The following is a 9,969-nucleotide window of genomic DNA, read 5'->3' on the forward strand; positions in this document are numbered from 1 at the left end:
ATAATATTCAGGACAATAAAACAAGTTAATTCTCAAACAGGATGGGGAAACAAAGCTCCTAAAATTAAGAATCTTGTAGTAAGTAATTTATATTATAATTTTTGTAGTACGACAGTAATCTTGATTTAATCAGTTTGTAAAGCCAGTTTTTTTTATTTTTATCTTAACAGGGATCCCCGAAACAGCCTGGTAGGGTTGAATGTGGTTATGTGGTCATGAGGTACATGAAGGAAATTATTGAGGACAGGGATATTTCTTTTACTACTAAGGTCCGTACATTCATTTTTGTATGACTGAATGTGGCATTTTAGATGCATTTTTTTATGATTTCCCTTTTCGGTTTACTCAATTTTTAGTGGGCGACCAAGACTCGCAAGTCTTACACTCTAGAGGAGCTGGACCAGGTTCGCTGTGATGTTATTGACTTCATTCAAGACAAAATATAGATTGTAAATTTCCTTGCCTCGCTACTGTAAATTCTGGTTTCATAATGTACTTGATGATCAAATTTGTAAGATGCATGTTTGACAATGTGTTAGAACTATTTTCGCTATATATTTGTTGTTGGTTGGTTAATGTAGATGTTCTGAATTTTCTAGTAGATGTTTTAGGTTGTTGATTGGATAAAAACTGTTGTTGGTTGAATCTGGGTTAATTATTGGTTGATGGGGTAAAAATTGTTGGTTGGTTGGATGGAAAATTGTTGGTTGATTGGATTTTACCATATGGAGTTTTCTGGTTCATGCAAAAATAGAGATGCTCAGTTTAATTATAATAGAAACAGACATCACATTGTTATTAGAACCGATGTTAAAAAACCATAAATAACATTAGTTTACACATATAAAAGCAATGTCTTAAAATCACAAAGACATCAAAAAAATAAAATATTCGATGTTAATAAAGGAATATTAGCACATGAAAACTGGGTAATAACATCGATTTAAAAATAAACACCCGATGTCTATTTATCATACTAACATCGGTTTTTTAGAAAACAACCGATGTCTATTATCAACATTGACATCGGGTACTTAGAAAATGATCGATGTCTATTATCAACATTGACATCGGGTACTTAGAAAATGATCGATGTCTAATAAGATATAGACATCGGTTTTTTTATTTTTAACCGATGTCTAATAAGATATAGACATCAGTTTTTTATTTGTAATCAATGTTATTTTATAAATATTGATTGTGTGTTATAGTTTTAAATATGCCTAATCGTCCTAATATTACATTTCTGAACTTGACATTAAACAATTATATAACATCAATATGAATTAGACATCAGAAATTTTCCAGAAACGATTTATAATATTACATAGACATCGGTTTTTAACCGATGTCTATGAGAAAATACATTTAACATCAGTCGCGAAGACATCATACATTTTTTACATAGACATCGGTTAAAAACTGATGTCTAAGGTCTTTTTTCTAGTAGTGTATAGTTGATTAAGGGACTAACAATTGGTATCGGAGCTTGCTGTTAATGTAGAAACAGTTTAACATCTGAAAATCAATCAACAATGTCGGACAAAGAAGAAGAAACACATAATTCGAAGCCACCACCCCCAGCCATATCACAGATAAGCAGCAACATGAGTAGGTATGAAGCAATCAAGGTGTCTATCCTAAAAATACATGAATATTCAATCTGGAAAGTCAGGACGGCCATGTACGTGAAAGCCACAGATCCTGAATATCTAAACAGGATCTATGATAATCCTCATAGACCAATGAAGGTAGTTGTTTTGCTTGTAGGAGAACCAGAGAAGATGATATACAAAGACAAGAACACTAACTGATTTAAATTACTGATTGCAGGGTGACAGGAGGAATACTCTAGTCTTGGACAGTGGATGCTCAGGACATATGACTGGTTATAAATCCCTGATATCAGAATTTGAGGAGAAGGCAGGCCCAAACATTTCTTATGCAGATGGCAACTTAGGAAAAATTTTGGGATATGGCAAAATCAAAGTTGGAAATATCATCATTGAAAATGTAGCTCTAGTTGCAGGACTCAAGCATAATCTGATCAGTGTGAGTCAAATCTGTGACAGAGGTTACCATGTCAACTTCTATGAGGAGCATTGTGAAATTGTCAGTAAGTCTGATGGCAAGATTGCATTGACTGGTGTAAGACATTATAGCTTAAATGAAGCCAGGGTCTCCACAAGTATTGATAATTCAGAATTTTGTCTACTAAGTAGAGCATCTCTGGAAGATAGCTGGAACTGGCATAAAAGAATTTCTCACCTTAACTTCAACAATATCAATGAACTTGTGAGGAAAGATCTTGTAAGAGGATTGCCCAATGCAGTTTTTACTCCTGATGACTTATATGACTCATGCAGGAAAACTAAGCAAAGGAAAACTTCTTTCAAGAGTAAAATTGAATCCTTCATTCTTGAACCATATCATTTACTTCATACTGATCTCGTTGGTCCAGTAAATGTTATGTCAATTGCCAAGAAGAGGTATGCACTCATAATTGTTGATGAATATACAAGATACACATGAGTGTATTTTCTGCATACCAGGGATGAATCTCTATCCATTCTTCTTGATCATGTGATGGAGCTGGAAAAAGGGTCAACATACAAAGTGAAGATCATCAGAAGTGATAATGGAACTGAATTCAAAAATAGATCTATGGAAGAGTTTTGTAAACTAAAGGGGATAAAATAAGAGTTTTCTGCTCCTAGAACTCCACAACAAAATGGAGTTGTTGAAAGAAAGAATAGAACTTTGATAGAAGCTGCAAGAACCATGCTAGAGGAAGCAAGATTTCCTACCTACTTCTGCGCTGAGGCTGTGCAACCTGCTTACTTTACACAAAATGCAACATTGATCAACAAGCATGGAAAAACACCATTTGAGATGGTGAAGGGAAAGAAGCCAAATTTGAAGTTCTTTCATATTTTTGGTTGTAAGTGTTTTGTTCTCAAAACTCATCCGGAGCAGCTGACCAAGTTTGATCTGAAAGCTGATGAAGGAATTTTTGTGGGATATCCATTGTCCACAAAAGCCTTCAGAGTTTACAATCTGAGAACAAGAACAGTCATGGAATCTATACATGTATCTTTTGATGACAAGAAGATAATAGGTCTAGAAGATGCAAATGTCCATGACAAATTGAGATTTGAAAATGAAGTACCTTATGTTGAACTTTTAAATCCTGGCTCTGATACAGTAAGTCCTGATATCACTCAAAGCTTTGAGGTTCCACAAAACAGTGGAAATACTTCTAACACTGAAGCATATGTTGAGGGAAGCAACATGACTTAAATCCAGAGACTACTACAAGTGAATCAGCTCAAGAGACATCAGTAGAAAGATCATCAGACTCATCTTCCTCAAATTTTGATGAGTCAAATACTGATAACAATGGGAACACCGATTCTGGGAGAGCATCAGGAAATAATAGTGGTACTAATCAAAGAAATAACAGAGAGTTCATGGATCAAGGGGGAGGTTCGTCTTCAAGGAGTCAACTTCCATCTGCAATAAAATGGTCTAAGTCACACACACCTGACTTAATTATTGGAAACCCTGACAGTGGTGTAAGAACAAGAAAAACCACTCAGAATGAATTTCTCTACCACTCTTTTCTATCTCAAACTGAACTTAAGAAGGTTGAAGAAGCTCTGCAAGATGCTGACGGGGTTACAGCAATGCAAGAGGAACTCAATAAATTTGAAAGGAACAAAGTTTGGACTCTTGTGTCAAGACCAAAGAATAGATATGTAGTTGGCACAAAGTGGGTGTTCAGAAATAAAACTGACAGTGAGGGCATTATTACAAAGAATAAAGCAAGACTGGTTGCAAAGGGTTACTCACAACAAAAAGGCATTGATTATGATGAGATATTTGCTCCAGATGCAAGGCTTGAGGCAATTAGAATCTTTCTTTCCTATGCTGCTCATAAGAAGTTTAAGGTGTTCCAAATGGATGTGAAGAATGCATTTTTTAATGGAGAACTCGAAGAGGAAGTTTATGTTGAACAACCTCCAGGGTTTATTGATCCAAAGTATCCAGATCATGTTTACTTACTGGATAAAGCACTCTATGGAATGAAGTAAGCTTCAAGGGCCTGGTATGAAACACTTGCTCTATTTCTGCTAGAGAGTGGTTTCACAAGAGGTACAATTGATAAAACTCTCTTTTATAAATACCATGGTAAGGACTTGTTATTAGTACAGATATATGTTAATGATATCATTTTTGGATCTACTAATGATAAACTATGTGAGAGATTTGTAAAGCTAATGCAGTCCAGGTATAAATGAGTATGATGGGAGAACTGAGTTATTTTCTGGGGTTACAAGTTAAACAAACAGATGAAAGAATCTTCATAAATTAATCCAAATACACCAGGAATCTACTCAAAAGTTTTGGAATGCAAGACTGTTCAACTGCATCAACTCCCATGGCCACTGCAACCAAGTTAGATTTAAATACTGGTTTTTCAGTAGATATAACTAACTACAGAGGTATGATTGGCTCACTCCTATATCTGACTGCTAGTGGACCTAATATCATATATGTTATATATCTCTGTGCAAGGTTCTAAGATAATCCTAGAGAACCTCATCTGTTAGCTATGAAAAGAATTATTAAGTATCTCAAAGGCACCATGAATCTGGGATCATGGTATCCTAGAGATTTAGACTTTAAGCTAATTGGATATTCAGATGTTGATTTTGCAGGATGCAAAGTAGACAGGAAAAGCACTTCTGAAAGCTGCCAATTTCTTGGTGGCAGATTGGTTACTTGGTATAGCAAGAAACAGAATTCAATTTCCACATCAACTGCAGATGCATAATACATTGCTGGAGGAAGTTGTTATGCTCAGATTCTATGGATGAAGAATCAGCTACTGGATTATGGGTTAGACTATTCTTCTATTTCTATATATTGTGATTATCAAAGTGCTATTACAATGACAGGAAATACAGTACAACATTCAATGACTAAACACATCAGTATCAGGTATCATTTTATAAGGGAACGTATGGAAGCAGGTACAGTGGAATTGGTCTTTATTCCAACTTATCAACAAGTAGTAGATATATTCACCAAGCCTCTCTGTGAAGCTACTTTCACAAGATTGGTGAATGAATTCAGGACAATTCTCAAACTCTGAAAATTAAGACTGCTGATATTTTTGAAGCATGGTATCTGATTATATGTTAGTACTCTGATTTTTGTGCTAAACGTTGATGTCATGATAACATGCAAATTGTGCTAAATGATCTTATGTGAAAATTGCATGTTGAACTACTGATTATGCGTACATGCTCTTTTATTAGTTAAACTTGCTTTGACTAATAGGTGTTGTCAGTAGTTTATAAATTCTGATATTGGTCAACCCAGTTTTGACTAATAAATCCTGATAGTCATAATTAAAATACTGATAATGGTCAAAACATGATTGACTATTATACATCATTGATTATTTTGAATTTTTTTGGAATAAATGGTTACGCGGTATTTTTAATTAATCAGTGAATTAGTGGAATATCTTTTAATTGCTTAAATGGGTTAGCTACTGATGCAAGTATCTAGTAATACTTGAGTGTTTACATTGGGAATAAGAATCTGAAGAGAGAGATTACTTTTTGTTTTCCCAGATACGCGTAATCGTGTATTTACATTATGGTTAATTATTACATGGTTAATCAAAGAGTCCCTTCAGTTTCTAAACCTCAATGCTATAAATACAACCCTTCACTCTCAAAACTATTCACTGCCTTTTTCATACTCAACTCATTATCTTCTCAATAATTTATTCATAATTTCACTCATCAAAAATGGTTCAACCCCAGTTTCACACACGAAGCGGTGGGTGCTATCTACCGATCTTTAATCCTAGTGATGAAAAGATGTACTTTGATTCATACGGACTTAAGGTTCATATTGGTGGTGAATTCTAACACCCAACTGAAGTTCCAAATTCATTCTATGATCATCTCTCTTGGGATGATCAGTTGGAACTATATTTCTTTACCAGAGAAGTTATTCTTAAAGAAGAACTCTGTGCTGAACAGGCAGAACGTGCTCGTCAAGCAGCTTTTGAGCTGCAAGAGAATATTATCTCTCTTGCAGACACAATTAGTAGAATTTATCACCACCGAGCCATGAAGAAGCAAGAAGCTCTGAAGAAGTTGAAGATGGGATAGTTTCTAGGAATAGTTTCTAGCTTGTGTTAGAACTATCTTATGATTCTGCTTTGTATTCATCTTCTTCATAATTAATGAAAATCTTTAAGCTTCTTTGATTCTTTTAAGTGAATATTTGTTTACTATCTTGTGTGTGCTTGAATGCTTTTAACTGTTAATATCCAAATCAGTATTGCATGCTTAACTTCAGATGTTTTTAATAGTGCATGTGAATAAATTAATCTCTCTTTAAGTTCATGTGATCACTTCAGTACAGACTGAGCATACTGCAGGAGGTAACTATTGTTAAAGAATAAATTTATGGAAGATTTAATTCTTAGTCAATAAGAATTATAATCTCTGAGTGTTGCATTCTATCCAAATTCTTTGAAACTTTCTTTTTCTCATCAAGAAAATTGTACACACTCATTTCTTAACGTTACACATCTTATATCTTAAATTTCTTCTCACAATTGAAACACTTGAATCCTTTTCTCAAACGTTGCCAAAAATCAAGTGACATAATTCTTGAATTGTGCTCACCACTCAGAAATAACATTTAGTTGGTTAGAGACTACTTGCTGAGGTAGATCTTAATGATACTAACAGAGACACAGAGGTTTTATCAGTTTTTACTGAAGACTCTATGATAGCTTTCAATAAACACATTCAAGTGTTAGTTCTTTGCAAGAAGAACAAGGTTTGAGATCATGGTACATGACAATTACCTGATCAAATTCTCTCCAATTCAAACGGAGGTTCTCATTATTGATGAACAACAACTGTCATAACCACGGTATCAACTGTGAGCTTAATTGTGTATTCAAAAGGTATAAATATTGTTATTACTTTATTAGCATTTATTCTAAACACTGATTCAGTCTTTTCAGTATTTATTTTTCATGATATAAATCTTGTTGGTATGATTACTTCTAGACCTTATTTAAGGACCACCTCTAGTTGTATGACCACAGATCACCATTCTTTAGTCACCTCTTATTTCTGTAGGACAATCTTTCTGAGCCTTTTTCTGTGAGATGTGTGAAAATATTGAGAGAAAAACAGAATTTAAGAGAGGCAGGATCCTTCTTGGTAAAAGAAAAGGTAGATGGGAGATAGGATTTAGTAATCCTTGTGAGGAAGCTCTGACTATTAAAAGTCATGAGATGTGTGGTGTGAGGAGTAGTGAGACTACTTTAAAAGAATAGAGAGATTAAGTTTTAATTGCTATATATTTTTAGGTGCTCAAATTACTAAAGAAACGGATACGGAATTAGAATCTGTTGAATCTCAAGAAAACTCTGATGTAACAGGGTATTAATCTCCCTGCAAGTCTTAGTACTGATACTTTCTTGTAGTCCATACATTCTACTATTTCACCACATGAGAAGATCTCTGTTTTTGTTGAAAAACATTTCATTTACTCTACTTTACCACCACCTGAGAGAATCTCAGTTGTTGTTGAAGATTCAGTAGCACAACAGTCCATTCATAAAGTTGCATCCATTTCTGAATCACCACAGCATGTTACAGGAACTGAGGTTCTGGAAGTTAATCTCGAAGCTCCAATTCATTTATCTACAATACTTGAAGATGTATAGTTAACTGTTGAAGGTGTGGAAGCTTCTGAAGCTACTGGATCACATACTGCACCAATTTCTAATTCTATTCTACATGCTGAAGCTGGTGATGAAGTTCAGCAATTAGTGCAAAATCCAGTTGCTGTTGAAGAATCTAATGATGGTGAAGAAGCTAATGTTTCTAATGCTATTATTGATCCTGGGGATGATCTTTTCTTCTCTAAAGATATGCCTATGCATGAGAGACAACAGAAAATGAAAGAGTTAGATGCTAAGAAGAAGCGGGATTATTTTGATAATCTCTAGAATGCTCATTGGAAAGATTATACATATCCTATTTCCAGAACGCGAGTTGTTGTACATCTGGAAACAACAGAATAGAAGATTACAAATCCTGATATGATCAATCATCTGAAAGCATCAACTTTAGTTGTCAGATCCTTGTACACAGCTCAAGAAGCAACTACTACTCAAATCAATCAGATCAAAGAATCGTTGATTGCTTCAAAGCTGACTACTCATCAGAAAATTCAGAAACAAATTGCACCAATAGTCGCAAGACAAACTATAATTGAAGCCAGTTAAGCTAGATTGGAAGCTAAACAAGTTCAAATGTCTGATCAACTTACAGAAGTACATAATTTAATGAAGTTGATTCTTTCTCTACTGCTTGGTGATGATGCCAAAAAGGGGGAGAAAATCGTTAGATCTAAATGCACGCAGCTGACATTGACAAATACTGATGATGAAAATCCTGATGGAGGTAATAAGGGGGGACAGAAGGAAAGTGAAAGGAGAAGAGGTGAAGAGCAAGTTGGAGTTAGTGGTTCTTCAAAAGCAATCACTAGATTTCAATCTAGACAAGGTGGAGAAATTAAGAGGAATAAAAGAAGAGTAGAAGATTTTACTGTGACTACAAAAATGCAAAAATCTTTACAAGTCACAACTGCTGCTAATGAAGACCAAGGTATACTGGAGATAAAAGCTAGTGCTGAAACAAGTCGATATCTTCAAACTCTGAAAGTTAAAGGAAGAAAGACAACTTTGTTTTACAAGGATCCAAAGATTTAATTATTTGACTCTGAGGTGAGTAGAAGAATATTCACAAAAGAAAATCCTGGAGTTGATCTTGAATAGCTAAGGCAAATGGAGGAAGACTTCAAGAATTCCATGAAGATAATAAATGCTGATACTGCCGTTATTTCTCAAGTTCTTTATGAAGATGATTCTTCGAACAGACCAACCAGAGGAATAGTTATAAGGGAAATCAATTAGGCAGAAGATTTTAAATCACAAGTTACTGTAACTGCTGACAAGAATCTTAAAGGAAAAGAGAAGATAGGAGAGAAGTCAAAGTTTTCAAAGTCTAAAGCCAAAGTTATTGCAAAGAAGAAAACAGTATCTAAAGAAACTAAATCTCAAATGCTGATAGATCCAATCTATACAATAGTTCAAGCTTATGATACTGAAGAAAAATATGAAGAAGAAGAAATCATCCAAACTCACCAAAGAAGGAAGATTTATGGAGCTGACTGGGCTGATGAATTGAAGTTAACCGCTGACATTGCTCAAGTTAAAGAAGCAGTTCAGAAGGAAGAGTAAAGTATGATATTCACTGAATCAAGATTGAATATGCATACTTGATTCCTGTATTTAGATAGTTTTGACATCATCAATTGGAACTTGTCCATATTTCCATAATGAACAAGTTAGGGGAGATTGTTAGGAGCAATTGATGATATCAAGCAGAAACTATCAGAAGTTCACATCAGAACTTATATCAACGGATGATAATGATATCAACGGATGATGATATCAACGGATGATGATATCGAGGAATGATGATGTCAACGGATGATGTAATCAGTATTTGTTACATTAGTTGATCTTCGATAAGGAAAAGGAAACAAGAACTTAAGGCGGTGAAGGGCTTTAGCTCAGAAGCATCATATAGGTTTCCTTGTTATTAATAGAATATGATTCCTTATACATTGTGTAGCTATGCTCTATATAAAGCAAATATTAGGTTCATGCTATATGCATTGTGACATTGTTATATCTTTCGCATAACCTAGCAGCTCTCAAGGATATTTGTTCATCCTTTCGAGAGAGTAGATTTGTAATCCATTTTTATCTGTTAATATAAAAATTATTGATTCTGTTGAAACTTTGTCGAATTGATTGTATTAACTGTATTCACCCCCCCTATAGTTGAT

At 34.4% G+C, this 9,969-nt stretch overlaps 1 long non-coding RNA gene across 1 annotated transcript; it reads left to right on the plus strand.

The window, feature by feature from the left end:
* On the plus strand, positions 1-466 carry LOC141701750 (uncharacterized). Its single transcript, XR_012566890.1, has 3 exons — positions 1-78; positions 171-269; positions 357-466. It is a non-coding gene; the product is annotated as an uncharacterized LOC141701750 (long non-coding RNA).
* Positions 467-9,969: the final 9,503 nt, after the last annotated feature.

This window comes from Apium graveolens, unplaced genomic scaffold (genome assembly GCF_009905375.1).
Source record: "Apium graveolens cultivar Ventura unplaced genomic scaffold, ASM990537v1 ctg4341, whole genome shotgun sequence".
Taxonomy (NCBI): domain Eukaryota; kingdom Viridiplantae; phylum Streptophyta; class Magnoliopsida; order Apiales; family Apiaceae; genus Apium; species Apium graveolens.